The sequence below is a fragment of the Callithrix jacchus genome, chromosome 4 (assembly GCF_049354715.1).
Source record: "Callithrix jacchus isolate 240 chromosome 4, calJac240_pri, whole genome shotgun sequence".
Taxonomy (NCBI): domain Eukaryota; kingdom Metazoa; phylum Chordata; class Mammalia; order Primates; family Cebidae; genus Callithrix; species Callithrix jacchus.
Genome location: NC_133505.1, coordinates 77031236 through 77054276, shown reverse-complemented (window position 1 = coordinate 77054276; position 23041 = coordinate 77031236). Strand labels below are relative to the sequence as shown.

The following is a 23041-nucleotide window of genomic DNA, read 5'->3' as shown; positions in this document are numbered from 1 at the left end:
AGATCTGGAAGAGTAAGATGGAAGTTGAGGGAGGAGAGAGAGGCCCTGATGGTAGACAGGAGAAAGGTCCTAAATACCAATTTCACTTATCTCACAGGTTAGCTCACGGGCAGCTCTTGGGTGCCAGCAAACTAAACACCAATATTTTTTCAAGCTATTCTTTTTATGAAGCATGTACAACTTAAGCAAATTCTCATATTTTATATATGCCTCCATCGGGTCTGGTTACTACTCCTATAGAACACAAGAACTTACTGCTGAGAAAATTAAGATGACTTTTCCAAGACCATATTAGCAGGCAGCAACACCCATTTCTGCTAATATCTACTAACAACCTACTCCATTTCTGCTAACACATAACCTAAATACTCCTCTCATAGCAATAACCTAGACCAGCTTTCCTTCTCCTCCTGCTCTTTCTTCTCTTCCTCTGCTTCCTCCTCCTTTTTTTTATACCTTACTTCTTTCAAAAAGGATTTTGGGAGAATATTATTCAGCCATAAAAAGGAATGAAACTTTGATGTATGCTAGAAAATAGATAGACCTTGAAAACATTATTCTGGTTTTTGTTTTGTATTGTTTTGTTTCTGAAACAGGATCTCGCTCTGTCGTCCAGGCTGGAGTGCAGTGATGTGATCATGTCTCACTGCAACCTAAATCTCAAGGGCTCAACTGATCCACCTACCTCAAAAATAAACACACACAGAAAGACAAATATTGCATGAGTACATTTATATGAGGTACCTAAAATAGGCACATTCAAAGAGACATGAAGTAGAATAGTTACCAGGAGATAAGAGGAGGGGGTAAGATCAATTTATGTTTTAATGGATACTGGGTTTTTCATGAGGAGCAAGATATAGTTGAGTATAGGTAGTGATGATGATCACATAACATTGTGAGTATATTTAATGTCATTGAATTGTACACTTTACAAATGCTTAACATGGTAAATATTATGTTATATATATTTTAGCACAATAAAAAATGACTTGAGGAAGAACTGCGAGACAGCATTATGTATATGTGAGAAGTGGAACTATGGGAAAGTAAGAATAGGAAAATAAAACAAAATTGGGTCAGTATTCAAAATGTATGCTGCTGGATCCTATAGAGTAGTTAAAGGTAAGATGCAAATTTAGTTCTGGTTTTCTTGGTAACCAAAATAAAAATTTACAGTATCCACAAAATGACAACCAGAACAACTGCTTGGGGTAAGTGCTGGTAAAGAAACCAGAGAGAAATTTCATCAGAAATTCCCATAAAGGAAATACCTCAAGATGTGGTGGCCAGTTTCCTCAACTGCATTTGTGTAATAAAGACCAAAATAGTTTTCTTTGAGGTTGCTATCTGTATAAAATGACTTTTTTTATACTTGTGGTTCCCACCAGAGGAAGTATAATATATATACAAATTTCAGATTTTGAATGATTCGATACTTATGAAAAACTTGTCATCTCTTTTTCATAAGCAAATTTGGTTTAATACTTGCTAATTCAGTAGGCAAACTTCCCGTAAGGACAAAATGCAATTCAGTAAATATCACTGTACAAGAGGCCAAATTAAGTAAGTCTGTGTTTGTGAATCATTATGCTCAGAACAATTGTCTGACAAGTTTAATACTTGCAATGGAAAATGGGAGTTTGGAACTTCAGTTTCCCTTTGACAAGAAAGTAGCTAAAGAATGGTTTGTATTGAAGACCAGAGTTTTAGTTATCAATCTCACTGACTTCACTGAGACCGTGGAGAGGCGTTTCTGCCTCAGCTCCACAAATATCCTTCTATCCAGGACTTCTAGAAGAATGGCTTTGCTTATTGTTAATACGAATTACATATGCAAATCATTACCGACTAGGGTATCTGATATACATCTCAGGAAGAACAAATAAGTAATAAGTACTTTTAAAAAACATTACAACACCTTATTTGTTGGTTTATTTAATAGGTACCTTTCTCTTGCTTGTTCTTAGCAAGGAATATAATTAACTATTTTTTGTGAAGAACGACCAAATACAAAAGCAGAACTGCAGTTGATTTCATTGTGTAAACAGGCTCGTTTAATGCTGGCTAGTTAAGCTACAAATCTAAAAATCAACTGGAGAAAGCAGGTGACTTACTGGAAAATTTATTCATGTTATTATTTTGTCTAAGAACACAATAACTCATTTCTATAAAAACATTGATGGAATAAGTTAATTCTCATAAACAGAGTACCCATTAATTAAATTGTACCTACATAAGCACCAAGAGTTTATTCATTTAATTATTTGGGTAGAAAATCTTTCCATATGTGTCACTGGATTTTTTTTGGTCATTTTTAAAATTTAAACTTTTATTTTGTAACAATTTTAGTTTTATTAAAAAGTTATAAAGATAGTAAAGAGAGTTTACATAACCCTACACTCTATGTCTCTTAATGTTATATATTACCAGACATATTATAGGTATATAAAATCAACTATGGTATATGACTATTAACTAAACTACAGACTTTGTTGGATTTCACCAGTTTTTCTATTAATGTCCTTTAGCAGTTCCAGAATCTAATTCAGGATGCTACGTTGCATTTTAGCACAACTGATTTTTAAACCAATAATTTCTAATGTGAATTAATCTTCTCTTTAAGACTCATGATTCAACATCATAAGCATCAATTATATGAAACCATAATTTACCGATTCCTTTAGGGTTTGTTGAAATGAGTTGTACTCTTTGAATCTTATACTAACTGGCCCCAGACAGCTGTAAATTTGAGTATGTTCTCATGTTTATGGTGTTTTTATTGTCTTTTTCTTCTCCTAGTGGCAAAATATTGTTGTGTTGGTCATAGTCAGAGTTAAAGCCTGAAGTTGAAGTCAGAGTTGTGGTGCTTGTTGTCACTTACGTTGTTTGGCTATCATCCATCAATTGAGAAGGATCAAAATCCAACAACATATTTTCACTTCTTGTTCTCAACCTCCTTGGATTTTCTGATACTGTTGAACAGCCCTTTCATTCTTTAAAACATTCTTATTTTTATCTGGGATTCAGTAACATCACAGTTGTCTGGGCTTACTCTTTAGCTGACTCTCACCAACGCTTATCTACCACAATCTCTGGCTACTCCTCATTCTTCCTCCCTAATGAAAATGGGCTCCAAAGGTGCATCATTGACATTGTTTACTTCTCTCTTCTACTCACCTTTTCCATGGCTTTCTTACCTAGTCTCATGACTTTCACCATCGACAGTATCCTGATGACTCCCAAGTGCCAGTCTTAAATTTTAAATTTCCTTCTAGACAACTTTACCTAGATGCTGGCTGGCATTTCAAGCTCAATATGCCAAAACCTAACTGGTAATCTTCCCACCCATACTTGCTTTTTTTCCTTCCTGTGTTCTCTGTTTATATTTGTCAAAATTTTGTCGTTTTCCTGACCCTTATTACTCCTTTCTTCAATACCACATCCAATCAGTTGTCCACATTTATTGACTGAATCTCTATTAGTTTCATTAATTTTTCCCACCTATCTCTTCCCAATGACACTATCACTAGTAGCACCAACCATAGTGGGCATTTATAAGTTATAAAACAAATATAAAGGGTCCTTTGCCTGTGCTATTTTAATGATTCCTAACTTGACTCTTTTCCCTAAACTCTTCCTCCTCCAAAAATTGGACACTAGGATGCATAATTCATCCTCCTGAACCCACATATAACAATGTTGTTCTTTTGTCCAAAAACTTGAGGTATACTATTTTGTTCAAAAACTTGAGGTATGCTTGGCATTAGCATCCTATTCTCCTTTCTGCTCAAGCTTATCTCCTGTTGCTTATGCAACATCTTTGACCCTATAATTATCCTCTTTTTCCTATACATCATCAATATTTTTCTTTTAAACTCTTAATTGGAATGTTTTCATATCACATACACTGTGATGTTTCTCCTTTAGAAGAAAAATTTAACCTCATGACCCCATCAAACTATACTCCATACTTTTGTCCCCTCTATATCAAAACTCTTTAAAAGAGTTATCCATCTTTGCAATTTCAGTCTTTCTTAAATCCACTCCAACTATGTTTTTGTCTTCTCCCCTGCTCTTGACAAGGGTACTAGTGACCTCCACAGTGTCTAATTCAGCAGGCAACAGTCAATCTTCATCTTTATTCCCTTCCTCAGAAGCATCTGGAAGGATTATTTCATTATACCCTTCTTAAAAATGATTCTTCATTTGCTACCAGAACTCTACACTTTTCTGGTCTTCTTCTATCTCATTGATCACCTCTCTATGTCTCTACTACTGGCTCTACGTCCTCTTCTCTCCATCTGATATTTAGCATTCCCACAGCTCAAAGTCTTCAGCTCTTCTCTCTTCTTCATCTCCTTTAGTCTTGGTGATCTAATTCAAGTTCCATGGCTTTCTAAAACTTCTATAATCTGACCACTCCAAATGTATATCCCCAGCCTCAAATACTTCCCTCAACTCCCCACCTTGAATATCTGACTACCTACTTAGCATCTCCAACTGCATATTTAATCATTATCTCAAAGTTTTCACATCCCAAAATGCCACCCATCCAATTAGACCTACTCTCCAAGTAAACAACATCACAGCAAATGGAACCTCAATCATCTAGATGCCCAGGCCCCAAAGTGGAAACATTATAGATGCCTTTGTTCTACAACACTCAATCAAACCTATAAGAAAATCTTGTCACTTCACTTTTGAAATATATTTTATAGTCAGTCAGTACTCACCAACCCAACCTCATTACTATTTTGGTTGGTTCAAACTATAACTATCTCTCACCTGAATATCTGCAATAGACTACTGAATTGTCTTCTAAGGTCCACGCTGGTCTCCTCTCAGTATATTCTTCAAAAAGAATTGGGTCCTCCCCTGATTCAGCCTCTGTTGGCTTTTCATTATTTAGAATATAGTTCATTGCTGAAAACTTTGTCCCACCAAGCCCTATGTGACCTTCTCCCCTTTTCTTCAGTCTTTTAACTTAATCCTTTCTCCGTGGCTCACTGAACTTCCATCACACAGACTTACATGTTACTCTCAACATGTAAGCACTATGCTACCTCATGCCATTTTCACTACTTGTTCCCTATGCCTGGAATTCTTCTCCACTAGATGTTAGCACTGTTCATTTCTCTGTTTCATCCAGGTTTTGGCTCAAATTATTCAATTCTCAGGGAGAGATTTCCTGACAATCCTATCGGAAACAGCAGCTCCTATTTTTCTCTATCCTCTTATTCTGCCTCATTTTATACATTTACTTTATATAATGTTATATAACTAATTAAAGATAATAGCAAATGTTTACATAGTTCTTATGTGACAGGCACTGTTTTAAGCCCCTTATGTGTATTTAACTCATTTAATCTTAAAACCACCCTACAAAGTAAGTAATTGTATTATTACCACCTTACATATAGAGAAACAAGCATAGAGAGGTTAAAAATCTGTCATGGTCACACAGTAGGCAGCAGAATGATAATGTAAGTCTTTCCTCAAACACTCGAATATAAACACCTCCAATTCCACAATACTACACTTACTTCCTAGAATGTAAGCTCCATGAGGGTAGGAACTTTGGCTGTCATTACTGTAACATCCCCTGAAACAAAGGCACTCAGTTAATAAATATTAAATGGGTAAATAAAGCCTCTGGTTGTCCCACTTCCCTTCGTAACTGGCAATAGCTAATTAATTAACTAACTTAATTACATCACAACATAGACAAGTTAGAATAAACAGGCTTAGTACGAGACAAGTTTGCCTATGAATAAAGTCTTTAAGATAAAATTTGCTAACTGAGTAAAATCCCTTTTGAATTCTCAAGGCATCTTTCAAAAAGAAGTAATCCTGGTTCCCTATAATTCTAGAAAGGTATGATCTCCAGACTAGAAAATTAATTACATACTCAGAAATCCACAGCAATAATAATTTTATAAGAGTAATTTTAAAATCAGCTTAGAATTACTCAAAGCTAGGGTGAATTCTTAGAATACAAATATCAGTTGGCTTAAGTGACTCATTAACCACCGGAAGGAGAGCAGGCAGTACATTTTTAGAAAAGATAAAGTAAAATTTTATTACCACTTAGTAGGACAATTAGTTCAGCTATGGAGTCTGTCAGAAAATGTTATGTAACCTGGGAAACAGCCTACAAATACTCTAATCAATGAAATAATCTTTTTGAATGCTAGTTATTCTAGTTGGCTTTTGCTAGAAACAACTTGACTATTCAGTTGAAAACCTATCCAGGGAGCTTATTCCAGCTTTTCCAAGCATTAACTCAGAGAATTCTTAAACTCTTCACATTGGAAATGAGAAATTCATATTCTGCTTTCTAAATATTGCCATTTTTTTAACCACTAATTGTCCTCCATACCCATTTTATTTATCAAAGAATTTGACAGTGCTGATATGGTTTGGCTGTCTTCCCACCCAAATCTCATCTTGAATTGTATTTCCCACAATTCCCATGTGTTGTGGAAGGTACCTGATGGGAGGTATTTGAATCATGGGGGTGGGTCTTTCCCAGGCTTGTCCCATAATAGTGAATAAGTCTCATGAGATCTGACAGTTTTACACAGGGAAGTTACCCTGCGCACACCCTCTTGACTGCTGCCATATAAGACATGACTTTGCCCCTCCTTTGCCTTCCATCATGATTGTGAGACCTTTCCAACCATGTGAAACTGTGAGTCCATTAAACCTCTTTCCTTTAATAAATTACCCAGTGTTGGGTATGTCTTCATTGGCAGCGTGAGAACAGACTAATACAAGTGCTCAGTATGTGTCTGTCGCTGTTTTAAATGCTTTATAAATATTAACTCATGTAATCCTCCACACAATCCCATGAGAAGAAGAAACTGAGGCACAGAGAAGCTAAATGACTTGCTTAAGCTCTGCTATCTCCCTGACATTCTTGGTAGCCACACAGTTCTTATACGAGAGGGAGAAGAAACAGTTTGTGGAGCTGGGGTTACTAGGTGTTCTTGAGTGAAAAAGACTCACGGGTGTTTCATAAGAAGACATGTCAACAATCAGAAAATAGCTTGGGCCACCTACACAGAGCAAACACATTCCACAATGCTGGCCTTTTACATTCAGAACTATTAAAGAAAGGCAGGTTATCTCATATGTCACTAGACTGATTTCTTCTGGATCAGCCTGACCATACTTGGAAAGTGGAGGTAAAAGTGAAAAGCATATGTGACAGAACTGAGGAAGGATAAAGAATAATATCTGGAAAAGAAAGAAAATATATACATATATATCATTAGTCAGCATAACGTATAAATAGAAAAGCTGTCAACATATAGTTGAACAGGGATTTAGACAGATAGGAAAACACTAAATAATGCTCACAAATAAGAATAGGAGATCTTGGGTCTGTATGCATAGTTTAGGGATACTTTTGCCATATGTAAGTTGATGTCATCATCATTTAAAAAAAGCAAGCTTCTGGGATTAAATCAAAGTAGTACATTTGCTTATGTAACTAAACTCACTCAAATATTTGCTGACTGCCCACTGTACTTAAGGTACTCTGATAGTGATGCAGGAAACACAAAGGTTATTAACTTAGGATTACTCTGACCCTCATGAAACCTAAAGCCAGCAAAAGAGGCCCCATATTTGTAGCATTTTTTTTTCTTAACATTTAATTCGTTTGGATTTGAGAAGCTAATAATCAGAGGCCATTTATTCCTAAAGAGTTAACTTTGCCCCGTAAAGAACAAATACAAATTATTGTGCCTCAGATAGATCTCAAAGCTCTGTGGCAAAATGAGATGGAGACTACATTGATTTCTTGATTTCAGTGATTTTATACAACAAGAAGTCTGTGTTTTGTAATCAATAAGTATTAGCATTGGTGTATAAACATATCTGAATTACTCTAAACATAAATTCTAAAATATCTAAATTACTCTAAACATAAATATCTAAGAATAATTTGAGGCATTTATCATTAAAGTTAGATATTTAATCACACCCTAATTTTACTTTTAGTTTTAAGAACAAATACACCCTAACGTTTTTTTTTTTTTTTTTTTTTGAGACGGAGTTTCGCTCTTGTTACCCAGGCTGGAGTGCAATGGCGCAATCTCGGCTCACTGCAACCTCCGCCCCCTGGGTTCAGGCAATTCTCCTGCCTCAGCCTCCTGAGTAGCTGGGATTACAGGCACGCGCCACCGTGCCCAGCTAATTTTTTGTAATTTTTAGTAGAGACGGGGTTTCACCATGTTGACCAGGATGGTCTCGATCTGTTGACCTCGTGATCCACCCGCCTCGGCCTCCCAAAGTGCTGGGATTACAGGCTTGAGCCACCGCGCCCGGCCCCTAACGTTTTTTTTTAGTTAGAGTTAGGAACTTCTGACTGTGTTATCTGCCCTATTTTAATTTTTAAAGAAGCCCTTGTATACACTCTTAAATTTTTTGTGGACAAAGAAATCTCTAACTTTCTGTTCGCCAGAAGCAATGTATGATTTGCCATTCTAAATTTTCTCTTATAAGCTTATGAATACTTGCAACTGGCCAAAAAAAGAGAGAAAACATTGTTTATGGCAGAAGCATAATCCATCTGGTATATGGCAAACCCTGGGATCATATTTTCCTATTCACAAAGTAATATGCAAGCTACTCTCATAGATGAAGGGAAAACTATATATTGCACATTCATCCTGTAACAGGAAAAGCAGAAGTCATACATTCAATGCACGATGAAATAGGACTCTGCATTTCCTAAAATGGGCAGCAAAGAGCTGAGTACAGCTGGTCAGCTATCCTTATTCCCCACCACACCCCAATGACTACTTTGGCTCTTTTTCTGAAGGAGCTGGTTATAGTGCTATAGATACTATTTTAGCTGTCATAAGGTAACTTTCTACCATACCTGAGTTGCAGAGAAAGGAAGTGTCCCTCTTACCCTAACCCCAGTTGTGTAACCTCATTTGCTCAGGGATGTCCTCAGAAGTTGAGGAGAGAGCAGTGTGCTGGCATTAGGTTCAGGGCTCAGTGGAAGGCCTGGAAATCACAGATTGGGAAATGATTCCACCATCCTACATATCAAAAACCACATGACACAAACCCATATGTTAAAATTCTTCCTAGAAGTGTTCTTTTCTTTACTTTTCCTCCTTTACTCCTTAAAGGGAGATCTTGAGTCATTTCTAAGCTCCTATGAATAGTCCCTTAGCAACCATTTTAAATAAGATTAGCTGCAACTGTTTTCTATTTAAGGGTGTTACATTATAGAATTCCCAGTATAGACAAAGAGATTGGGTGGGGGCAGGAGAACTATAAAATGTATTCTTCAAGCACATTCAAGTAGGTTGCAGACTTATAAAAAGATAAACTGATTTCCCCAAAACAACGTTATTATCTATAAAAGGCATTTAGTTTCTGTCAAAATACATTTGGTGCTCTATCAACTAACCATCCCTTCAAGTCCCTTTCTTTTGCATCATGTCAATTCATCTATTTGTCTACGGATTAATGTGCCAAGCCTAATTATCTCCCTGGAACATTTTAATAAGACCTACATTTAAAAACATTTTGCAATATAAAATTACATTAACAATTTTTAATGACAAAATATTTCACATATTTCTAATAAATGTACATCTTTTAGTAAAAACAGATAATAAAGAGTTCAGAAACATTGGGCTATATTAAGGCATTAGCAAATACATAGTAGATTTAGTAATCTGATCAAAGGAGCTTTTGGTTGAATAAAGACAAAGTGAGTCTGAGTTCATTTCCCTCAAAAAGTTCAAACCATACCTGATTAAATTCAATTGTTTTCAGAAAAGGATGGTGTGTGAAATTTAAGAAGCTTGCATGAAGCTCATTTTTCACATTTTTTTTTACTTAGAATTTTGAAATAAAGGTATTTGTCTTTTGTTTGCAAAATAATACTGAAACATCAAATCCTTCTTTCACATGCCACTGGGTTCACAGTAGACAGCAAATACTTTTCTCCTTTAAATTCCATTTATTTTACTAATAGATTTTTCTATTGGACAATATGATTCAGTATCTGACACATAATACCTTACTCAATAAATATTTGTTCAATTAAATTAAATGTTTAAGCTTGTGTTCCTTTCTAAGGTCTAGTATTTGCCAAATGTTTCATCAGGACCTCTTGAACACCTTCTTCACCATTTAAGATGTTCCTGGTCATTGGAACAAGTCACTGTTTTGAGATTATGAAACTATCCTTAAGAACAATGCTATGACATTTTAAATAAATATATGATCATATCAAAAAAGTAATTAAAGGCACAGAGGCTTTATAAATAAACTATTATAATTGCATAGCTGTTATAATAAACAACAGTAATAACAAGGTAGAGTATATAAATTCTACTGTCACATTTTACATACAGTATTCTATGTTTGCTTTATTGGAGACAAAACAAAGCGAGAAATAAATAGCCTGGGGAAGGGAGGAATGGTGAGAAATAATTAATTTGGGTATCAAAGATTTGTTTTCAAATGTTTCAATAACAAAACAAATTAGGACTGAAAAATGTGTTACCTAAAACAAGAGAATTGTCTCTGCCTCTTTGAAATGTATACTTCATTCTGATGCAGGTTTGTAGCCACAGAAGAAGCAGGATTAAGTCCCAGGTTTTAAGCTCACTTCATCTTCAGTTTTCTTCTATACCTAATTCTAAATTCTCTTGACTCAACTGATTAGTTTCAAGATATGAACCTGAAGATTTGATAAAAACCTTATATCCATGGAAGAGCAGCAAAAATTTCAGAACACTGATTTTAAAATTGAATACAAAAGTTTTGACATTGGTGAGGGGAGAGAATTTCCTCCTTTCAACAAAAGTACTATTGATAAAAGTTCAATCCCAGTGGTCTTAAACCAAGGTACAGGGAGGTCAAATTTTAGAAATATCAAACGTGAAAAATAGCAAGGCCAAAAATGGAAATCCCTTCAAGACTTGAAATATGTGTTTCTTGCTATATACTGACTCCTCAGGGCCAACGTCTTATACTTTGAAAGCACCAACAGATTTTTAACAAATGAGCACCCTTCAGTACTTCACTTTCAGATTGATATGTGTTAAAGAAGCAAAGATCTCAAAACTTTTGCATGTCCAAAGCTCTGGTGAATGAGATTTTGTGAGAACAATTGTAGCCTATTTCCATAGAGTTGATCCATGAAAAAAAGAGAAATACTTAAATGAATGTTTATATTTCTAGTGCTAAATCCACTAAGGCCAGAGTATGGGGATCTAAGGGAAGCTTCTTTCCTTTACTATTGCCAAGTGACCACAAGGACAATACATCTGAATCGTTCAAGCATTTAACCTATAAAAATTTAACCATATGCATAAGACAGAGAGATAAGAAAACTGTTTTAAATAGTGGGCAGAAATCCACTCACCATTCTAGTTCTCTCCATAAGTATTTATCCTAAATGATCCTAAATATCTTCTACCCAAGAAGTAAACTCAGTTCCTGTGTGGTTCTCATCCACAGGTTACCTCTCCATGTTGAGTAAGACCATAGTATTCCATGAGTTCAATGACACATGGACACATTTTTTAATGCAACGTGGGCCTTAAAACATAAGCCAACAGTGAAATCTGGAGCTCAACAGAAGGGCATCATTCAATACCTCAGGGCAAATTGCCTATGTGGGATACAACTGTGATGTTTGTTTTCAATATGGCTCCTTCAAAAAGGGTTTTCAACCATACTCAAATGGCACCTTCTGTACTATTCTACTTTTAGAACCTAATGCCTAAATTAGATTCGACTCCTCTATAACCTTCACACTGGCACAGTTTTAAACACCCTAATACCCCTTTATCTTGCTCCAGTCTAGTTTTCCCATTGGAGCCAGACTGATCATCTCTTCCTCCAGAGCTGCTAACTCTCCCCATGTATTTCTCCACTGTTTACTATGCCAAAAGATAGTGAAAAATTAATTATACTTTGGCTCAGGGTAAATACTCAAATTATCAGAAGGCACCTTTTACATGTTTTTCTTGGAATCTCCAAACTCACCTAGAAATTTCCCCAACCAGCCTCCTTTGTTCCCAGCGTAGAGGCACACAGTATGTATGCAACGGTTGTCCACAAATAACATTGTGTGTGCTACACATCACCAAAAAACATATGTGAAGTATCTCTAAAATCAATCCTGGATAATGAGGGATACAGAACAGACGGAAAGGAGTAAGTGTTTTGGTAAGACCTAGAGACTGAGCAGGAAAGAATATGTTCAAGTCATAAAAGTTGGACAGTATTCATAATGTGGCCCAGTGCGTATGCATGGACTGGACATCGTACACCAACTGGCTACCACTGCCTGTACCAGGTCCTGTTTTCAGCCCAGGGATCCCACAGTCAGCATATTGACTAATATATGTCCAGACCAAGAAGGCATGATACTTTGCTGTGTTCTAAAGCTCCCAGAGTCAGACAACACACTGAAGCCATTGTTTTACCGTGTGTTCCTTCCTCCTAAAATAATACTTTTTTTAAATGCAGAGTTTTTGTATTTCTACTTAAACCTAAGGTTGTCAGCTTATCTAATGCACATTATGTTAAATGGATAGTCATTTTTAATTTTCTCCTGACCAGGAGAAAAATGTACGCCTGTAAGTCTCTCTCTCTCTTTCTTTCTCTCTCTCTCTCATTTTCACAGCTTTCCAGAAGGACTTACTACTGAAGTTATTTCATACCTAAGCCATACCTAAGTTAACTTTTCCTGCTGCCTTTTAGATCTTTAAACAAAGACCTAGACAGTCATGCTGACATCCTCTGACCATTAATCTTACAGCATATCATTAGTGTTTAGAAAGAGGTGGGTTGACTTCTCATCTGGGCTGCTTTTTTTGTGCTCTATGAGAGGAGGGCAGATAGTATTGCACCAACAGTATGCAGATTGTTGTGCCAGGAAGCACATTTTAGAGTCCAAACTGTATTTAATAAAAGGCAGAGTCTACATTTAATTTTTTTCTGATCTAAGCAGTATAAATTTTATTATCAGCATTATCAATAATTACAAACCACTTCAGATAAATTAAAAACAAGCTCTGACACATATATAAAAAATAGAGCTTCCTGAGAGTTTAATAGGCTCAGCAGTAAGTTACAGAGTCACATAATTTTGCTAATTTTAGTGCACCTCTGTATTTTCTAATGCAAGCTAGAGCCAAAACATTATTTTAATTAAGCAATTAATTAATTAAAATGAATGAAACATTCTTGAAAACTCAGAGACCTTAGAGGGTTAGATTAGAGACAGTGGAATGAAGATTAGAATCCAGGAATACTTCAGCTAACCTGTGATTTGGATGTCAATTTGCCCCACAGAATTCACAAACTCAAGTCAACTCTTTGTATATGTCAAAATGCATGTCATAAAAGTTATGCCACTAAACACTGAGTGGTATATATCACTTAGTATTAGAAAAAGACTATTACATCAACATATTTTAAAATGTAAGTATGAAATAAACAGCAGGCTGGGCACAGTGGCTCATAACTAAAATCCCAGCACTTTGGAGGCCAAGCAAGATGGATTATTGAGATGAGGAATTGGAGACCTGCCTGGCCAACATGGTGAAACCTCATCTCTACTAAAAATATAAAACAAAATTAGCTGGATATAGTGGTGGGCACCTGTAGTCTCCCAGGTACTCCAGAGGCTGAGATAGGAGGATTGCTTTAACCCCAGGAGGTAGAGTTTGTAATAAGCCGAGATTGCACCACTGCACGCCAGCCTAAGTGACAAAGCAGGACTCTGCTTTAAAAAAAAGAAGAAGAAAAGGAAGAAAAGAGATAAACAGCAAAGACAGTAGAATCTAAATATTGATACATGAGAAAATCAAGAAAGTTGAGATTAAATTATTGTTAATTTTCTCATTTTACCCTCTAATCGTCTCTTACAGGTTTAAATATATACTCTTTGCAAAACAAACATTTTACTCATTGACTTTGGTTCTGGGTCTTAATTTTCTAAACAAAGATATATGGTATTAGGGGAAACACTGTAAAAATGTTAATTACCAGATGAAAAGGTTCATTTAGGCTTGAACAAAACATATTGTAACATCATGCTGAAGGGAAAATAACAGGGGGTGCTCAAACTTTACCAATGACTGTGCAGCCAACACAGCATCCTCTTCCTTTCTAAATGTGCTTTCTGCCTCACCCAGAGTTACTGTTTTGTCTGTAACACCTCGGAGTCTATGAGCAAATTAAATACTTGTATGCAGCGACCCATTTAAAGTTAGAGAAGTTGACCTCACCCTGAGAGGGAACCTCTCTAAGAAGGAGAGGTCACGTAGGGGAGGCTCATATGAAGTAGAAGTAGTGTCCACCTACTATCTGTACTGCTCCTCTCCAGGTTTCCCTTCCAGCATCCCTGAGGGAGATGGCAGAAATGACTGCATTCACCCAGCAGGAGACAGCCCTAAGGGCCAGACAAGAAAAATCACTCCTCTCTGGAATGACTGGCATTAAAGATCAAAGGATGCTTCATTTCTCTCTTCTGGGAAAATTCCCCACTGAGGCTCTCATATTTCTATCTCCTGTAATGAGAAGGAGGAGGAGAGAGCAAAGAAGGGAAAAAAGAAGACAAAGTAACTAAATTTCTCCCAGGTTAGCCATTAATTCTTCCCTAAAGAAATAAAAACAGAAACTAAAAGCCAAGGAGTCTCCTCTTGGGGTCAAGGTAGAGGCAGGGGCCCAGGAACACCAGTCTTGAACCAAGAGTCCAAAATGGTAAATAGAAACACACTGCCCACTTTTCATGCCATATAGGTTCAGCAATCCCTGCTATAATAAAGGCAAAAGCCTCTTCTTTTCAAATTTGAAGGAAAAACAATTAAGGACTAATTCTTAGAGTTACACAAATCCTTTTTAAGTAATTCCCAGCTTAAGTATAAAGAAAATTATGGAAGGATTTTATCTTTTAGAAAATTTTCATTAAATGCCAATGTATCCAAATTACTAGAGTTTCACCAACACAACACAGGCCTTTGTTACATACACTTGATTTTCTCATAATTTAAATGTAAACAATTTGACATGTAAGTGGTATTATGAAAGTATATATACAAGCTGTGAGCTAGAACTTGATAGTGATAGTTGTATTTATTACACATATGATAATTTTTTTAGTAATTTTATTTCACCTTTGATCTCAGCAAAAGTGTAGAGCTGTGAGGTATGTATTTTTAAAATACTGGAAAACCCATTCAAAATTGGGCAAAGGATATGAACAGACACTTTACGAAATAAGACATATATGAGGCCAACAATCATATGAAAAAAATGCTCATCGTCACTTGTCATCAGAGAGATGCAAATCAAAACCACACTGAGATACCATCTCACGCCAGTTAGAACGGCAATCATTAAAAAATCTGGACACAACAGATGCTGGAGAGGATGTGGAGAAAAAGGAACACTTTTACACTGTTGGTGGGAGTGTAAAGTAGTTCAACCATTGTGGAAGACAGTGTGGCAATTCCTCAAGGCCTTAGAAATAGAAATTCCATTTGACCCAGCAATCCCATTACTGTATATATATCCAAAGGACTATAAATCGTTCTACTATAAGGACACATGCACACAAATGTTCATTGCAGCACTGTTTACAATAGCAAAGACCTGGAATCAACCCAAATGCCCATCGATGATAGACTGGATTGGGAAAATGTGGCACATATACACCATGGAATATTATGCAGCAATCAGAAATGATGAGTTTGTGTCGTTTGTAGGAACATGGATGAATCTGGAGAACATCATTCTCAGCAAACTGACACAAGAACAGAAAATAAAATACTGCATATTCTCACTCATAGGCAGGTGATGAAAAATGAGAACACATGGACACAGAGAGGGGAGTACTAAACACTGGGGTCTATTGGGGGGAAAAGGGGAGGGCCAGTGGGAGGGGGAGGTGGGAAGGGATAACCTGGGGAGAAATGCCAAATGTGGGTGAAGGGGAGAAAGCAAACAAAACACACTGCCATGTGTGTACCTATGCAACTGTATTGCATGCTCTGCACATGTACCCCAAACCTAAAATGCAATAAAAAATTAAAAAAAAATACTAGAAAATTTTTAAACTTTCTATCACTTCTAATTTTGTATGAAAATATCAGCGTTATGTCAACTGTTGCCTGATGGAAGTTCACATTAGACCTACATTCAAGCAACATTTTTAAAGAGCATTTTAAATATTTTTACAACATTTATTTTGAATGTTTACTCAGGAATGCCACTGATTAAGGGCAAAAAAATCTGTTAATTGTTTAAGTAAGCTATTCTTATACAAATGGTGAGTTTTCCTAGTTGGAGGTATTCCTCCATGCTAAAAATTCAACATAGGGTTTTTTTTTTTTCCAAGACAGAAAAAAAATTCACTGAAGACAGACCATATGAATAACGTATGTAAATCCCCAGGCGTTCATATGAGATTATAAGCTGAAGGGGTGAGCCAAAATGTTTCCTTAGTAAAACGACAAATGTGAAGAATTAAATCTGTAAGCATAATGCCGGGTAAATCTATTCCAAAGTGCTGCTAAAAAAAGGTTTATTACCATAGTTCAAAAGAAAGCACCCAACTTCTGTGTGTTTCCAAAGCTCAGGTAACTGCATTGTGCTAAAATCACTACAATGAATAAGAGTCTTCTGGCTTACCACAATGTAAGAACCAAAGCTCCAATTGTGATTCAAAATTCCTTTATATAGCATCAACACAGCCAGTACTGTACTTTCGAGCTGCAACAGTGCTCACACAGTATAGATGCACCTGTCCTTAAACTCAAAGAGATATGAATACTGAGGGTGTAGTACTATTTGAATTCATACTGTTTTTAAATAATCATGATCATAACCAAAAGTTGTTAATGTTGCCCATGTATGAGAAGCTGTGCTAAGCGTATTCTTAATATATTACCATTGTTATCTTATTTGCTCCTCCCACCCATCTCTGTTTCACAGATAAGACAATGGGGAGGGGTTTAAATGACCTATCAGGATCATATAGTAAGTGGTGGAGATCTGGATTCAAACCCAGGCCTCACTGATTTAGAAACCCACACACTCGGGCCAGGCACAGTGGCTCACGCCTGTAATCTCAGCACTTTGGGAGGCCGAGGCAGGTGGATTACCTGAGGTCAGGAGTTCAAGACCAGCCTGGTCAACATGGTGAATGCTCATCTCTACTAAATATACAAAAATTAGCTGGCCATGGTGGTTGGCGCCTGTCATCTCAGCTACTTGGGAGGCTGAGGCAGTAGAATCGCTTGAAACCAGGAGGGGGAGGTTGCAGTGAGTGGAGATTGCGCCATTGCACTCCAGCCTAGGCAATAAGAGTGAAGCAAACTTTGTCTCAAAAAGGAAAAAAAGAAAGAAAGAAAAAGAAAAGAAATCCACACACTCAGGCACTCCCCTCCATGCATCCCATAATAATTATTACTACTACTAGTGTAAGAGTTTACATTAGAGAAACTCTCATTTATTACCTGCATTTTAGTATCCAGTTGTAATAATAGTGAAGTCTGTTTCCCAGTTCCATGGAACATTTGCTATTTGTGCTGTGTAACCTTGACTTAAATTATTTTTTCTCTGTTTTCTTTTCTGTAAAGTAGTGATAGAAGCAGTAACTGTCACACCAACTGCACGGAGTCAGAGTAAGAATAACAAGGAGTGTACATGTGAGCACTTTTTGCTGTTGGTGCAATGTTATTTGTTGATGATGACACTTTGCTGTAAAGCAAACATACTGCATTCTGAGAGGAGAATTTGCTCATCACTAAATGTTATAAGTGAGAAAGAAGGAAAGTCCTAACAAGGCCTACATATTAGACTTAAAATAACTGTTAGGAGGTTTGTGTCTCTTCTCCAAGATAGAAGCCATTCTTCTAGACACTCCCTAGATAGTCATTTCCATGCCAAAATTTTCAGAATAGGCTCTATTGACAATCTCACTGTTGCTTCAGGCAGAATTAAAGTTAGTATTCTGATGTTGGGAAATCACTGTAGCTTTCTGGGACACACCGGAGTACAGGTATAAGGAGGACAGGGACTTTATTTCTACAGCCCCAAAATATTGGTTAGATGGATGTGGTAAAACTTTATAGCTTTAAAAGGAGGGTGGTAGAGTAGATGAGTCATTATCAGATATTTCTTTTTGCAGCAGAATTCATTATTCCCCCAAATCACAAAACAGATAAGGACAGAGCTGGCAATCAAACAGCAGTGTTTAGAACCAAGACACCTGGAGCCTGCCCTGTTGCCTTCTTGTCCAGTCAACGTTATTTCCCAACACTCTGGGATAACTGCACCAGACAGAGTGTGAAAACCATTGATCTGGATGCTAATGCTCTTCTCACTCAAATCCCATGCATCCCAGTTTGTTTCTATCATCAACAAATTAATTTATTTTTAAATCAAGGAAAGTAAACTAGTTCCATTTTTGGAAACAGGTAGCCTAATTAATAAAATATTTACTTTTAAATTATTCTAACTTAAATTTCTGAAAATGGTCCTCACCAAATATCCCTGTGCCCTCCTATATTATCCGTCATCTCCTGCAGTTGCCTGGTCCTGGCCAATGAATGGCCCATGAGCAACAATAATGTATGTTAATTCAACCTTCTCTATCCCTCTATTCACTGGCTGTGACCATGTGTTTCAGGGATCACTGCTTCAAGATAGAAGAGGGCCACCTGATCCACATTGAACTATGCTAGTCAGAAAGTTTTATCATGTTAGGTTACTAAATGTGAAAGTTGTTTGTGTTAATTTTTCTAACAAAAACATACTTCTAATTTAGTGGAGATATTTGGACTAAATTGCTGAATAGATCTTCTAAAACTTACTGCTCTATTTTCCCATATAAAAAGAGTCCTCAGAGTTTAGTGCTAACAGAAGGCGCCTACACCAAAGGAAGAGGTAAGGACTGTTTTTGGAACAATGGCTTAAATGGGAGGAGGGAATTTTCCAAAGACCATATGCCATAGCTGCCCTATAACTTAGGTCACAGAAGTAAAGTTTCATTATTACATATCTTCAATACTGTATAAGATTCCTGCTATATTATCTTATTTACAAAAAATTAGTGGAATGAAATCTCATAGAACTAAAGATTTCATGAAAGCAAACCTTTCAAATTAAATGTCCTCAGTGAAGTCACTACCCTCCATAACTCTTATTCATTGCCTCACAGACATTTGCAAGTGTTCTATAGATAGACTTGTAATTTAAGATTTAGATGATATTGTAAATCCCCAAAAGAGCCCCACAATCTGGACAGTCTTATCAGTTAACTTACATATTCCATTTTGTCAATAAGTCATGTTTCTCATCATCCTATTAGTTGACTCTATATTTAACCTGTGAATTCCTTTAATGTTTAGGTAGTAAAGAAATATTAGTTTTCCCAAACTTGGTATTTTAATTTTCAGTTAAAATCAGTGAGTGGATGCTGCACTAAGCTGCCCAGATGTCTGCTGCAAGACTGGGGTCTTATTCCTCCAGATGTCAGGATGCTCTTAGCTGTCAGACTTCCCTTTGAAATCGCCCTTTTCTGAAGCCAGCCACATCCCCTAAGGCTAGATCCTCTTCCCCAGGCATCCTGAATCCAGTGACTGGTCAAAGCAACATATTCCAGATAGTATCAGAATGCCCAAGGGACTCATTGAGGCCTTACTGTATGTGTATTATAGACCACATTCTCCTATTTCCCAACTGTTGACTTCCAGTCTCACACAGGTGTTGATCCTAAAAGTACTCCCTAATAAGCTTCCTGTACAATAATCTCCAACTCAGAGTCTGCTTCTGAGGGGTCTGGCCTAAAACAAATCCAAATTACTCTGCAACCATGAAATGGGAAACAAGTCAAACTAGTGTGGTCAGAGCTTTCCCTATGACATTGTGGCTATCAGACTGTCCCTTATGGTAAAGGATCTAAAGGAAGTCATGCCATTCTTTATTCTGTATCCTCCAAAGCTTTCAAGTTAAATAAATAAGGGCATCCTAGGTGAAAGGACAAAACCATAAACTGACTAGATGAAAGAGATATGTGAAAAAGAAGAAGGATAATTTACCTTGTTGGCAGAGTGCCAATTTATGGAGATTGCATATGCATTTATGTATATATACATGCATATATACATACACGTATAAAAACAAATGTATTTATTATTATTATTATTATTTTGAGACAAGAGTCTCACTCTGTTGCCCAGGCTAAAGTGTGGTGGTACAATCTCAGCTCATGGCAACCTGCGCCTGCCGGGTTCAAGAGATTCCCCTGCCCCAGCCTCCCTAGTAGCCAGGACTACAGCTGCCACCACCACACCCAGCTATTTTATGTATTTTAGTAGAGATGAGGTTTCACCATGTTGGCCAGGATGGTCGCAATCTCCTGACCTCGTGATCCACCTGCCTTGGCCTCCCAAAGTACTGGGATTACAGGTGTGAGCCACTGCCCCCAGCCAGATGTATTATTAAAATGGAAATATCCTTTTTGTCTGAACATGGACACTCAAAAGTTAGTCTATTTCTAGTGTAGATTTAATAGGAATGCAGACTGAGTCTAATTCTATGTAGGAAAAAAAATACACACACACACGCATACACACACATACACTACAAAGTCCTTATCAGGGCTCTTTGGTTTGGGAGAAACAGAAACCTTCTCAAACTAAGTCAGTTTAAGATTACATCACAGGTTTTTTTTTTTTTCCTGTAAGTTTGTTTACATTCCTTGTAGACTGGATATTAGACTTGTGTCAGATAGATAGATTGCAAAAAATTCCTACCATTCTACAGGCTGTCTGTTCACTCTAATCATAGTTTCTTTTGCTATACAGAAGCTCTTTAGTTTAATTAGATCCCACTTGTCAATTTTTGCTTCTGTTGCAATTGCTTTTGACATTGCCAAGACTTCATGACCAAACAATGACATTGTTTGATGCCCATGCCCTGAATGATATAGCCTAGATTTTCTTCTAGGGTTTCTATGGTTTAGGTTTTAGAAAATGCCATTAGAAAGTGAGCAAAAGACATGAACAGACACTTTATGAAGAAGACATTCATGTGGTCAAACAACGTGTGAAAAGAAAGCTCAACATCACCAATCATTAGAGAAATGTGAATCAAAACCACAATGAAATATCACCTTAAGCCAGTCAGAATGACGATTACGAAAAGTCAAGAAACAACAGATGCTGGTGGGGTTGTGGAGCAAAAGTAACACTTTTACACTGCTGGTGGGAATGTAAATTAGTTCAACCATTGTGGAAGACAGTGTGGCAATTCCTCAAAGATCCAGACTCAGAAATAGCATTTGACCCAATAATCCCATTACTGGGTATGTGCCCAAAGGAATATAAATCATTCCATTATAAAGATACATGCATAAATATGTTTATTGCAGCACTGTTCACAATAGCAAAAGCATGGAGTCAACCCAAATGCCCACCAGTGATGGATTGGACAAAGAAAATGTGATACAGATATACCATAGAATACTATGCAGCCATAAAATGGAATGAAATCCTGTCCCTTGCAGGGACATGGATGGAGCTGGAAGCCACTATCCTCAGCAAACTAACACAGGAACAGAAAACCGAATACCACATGTTCTCACTTTTAAGTAGGAGCTCAACAATGAGAACACATAGACACATGGAGGGGAGCAACACACTGGGGACTGTCAGTTGGGTGGTGGAGGGAGAGTATCAGGAAGAATAGCTACAGTATGCTGGGCTTAATACATAGGTGATGTATTGATCTGTGCAGCAAACCACCAATTACCTATAACAAATCTGCACATCCTGCACATGGACCCCAGAACTTAAAGTAATAAACAGTTGAAGAAAAAGAGAAAGATCACATACATGGGGAATTGTTGATCCAGGCTTCACAATATTTCAGCCTGGGAGGTCAAGATCAAAGACTCTTCTTTTAGAGTCTCATGGGCCAAAAAGCCTCTCTTATCTGCATGTCTTTGTCAGTCTCTCCCTTTCTACTGACTCATCTTGTACAATACCCAGCTTGGCTTCATCTGTAGATCAGTAATCAACTGTCTTCCTGATAAACCCACACTCTTGCTCCCCAACTTGGCTATTTCAGACTCTTTTCTTTATCCTCAAATCTCAAAATCGCCTCACTCTCAGAAGATGAACCAACTCCTACTTACAGACAGAAGGTCCCTCATATTTTCTTTCCAGTCACAAAATACACTCTCTTTTATTCAAATCACCTTCTCCACTGTATTCTCCCTATTGATTTCTAAACATTCTTCACTTTATCCATTTAAATTCTATCTAAAGTAAACCCAAATTGAACTCCTCATTCTCCTCTAGCTATCTTCTCATGATTCTTTCTCCTTCTTAGCCAAGCTCCTTGAAAGATTTACATATAATAACTATATGTATTTTTCCATCTTTCTCCCATTCTACCCACTCCAATCTAGCTCTAGTCCCATAAATTTACAGAAAAAGCTTTTCCTGGCCGGGCGCGGTGGCTCACACCTGTAATCCCAGAACTTTGGGAGGCCGAGACGGGTGGATCATGAGGTCAAGAGATCGAGACCATCCTGGTCAACATGGTGAAACCCCATCTCTACTAAAAACAAAAAATTAGCTGGGCATGGTGGTGCGTGCCTGTAATCCCAGCTACTCAGGAGACTGAGGCAGGAGAATTGCCTGAACCCAAAAGGCGGAGGTTGTGGTGAGCCGAGATTGCGCCATTGCACTCCAGCCTGGGTAACAACAGTGAAACTCCATCTCAAAAAAAAAAAAAAACTTTTCCTGAAGTTACCAGTGATCTCCTTATTACTGAATACAATAGCTCTTTCTTAGTTCTCATCATATTTGATGTCTCAGCAGAACTCCCTTTTTAAAAAACTGATTCAGGTATAATTTAAATACAGTGAAATGCACACATAGTAAGTACACAGTTTGGTCAGTTTGGGCAAATGCATACATATTTATAATACATACCTCTATCAATATATAAGATATTTACATTCCTCCAG

The 23041-nt window shown here is 37.0% G+C and overlaps 1 protein-coding gene across 50 annotated transcripts in view; it reads right to left on the bottom strand.

Moving 5' to 3' along the window:
- RIMS1 (regulating synaptic membrane exocytosis 1) overlaps positions 1 to 23041 on the bottom strand; it is a 514861-nt gene that overhangs the window by 476314 nt on the left and 15506 nt on the right. The window lies entirely within an intron of this gene.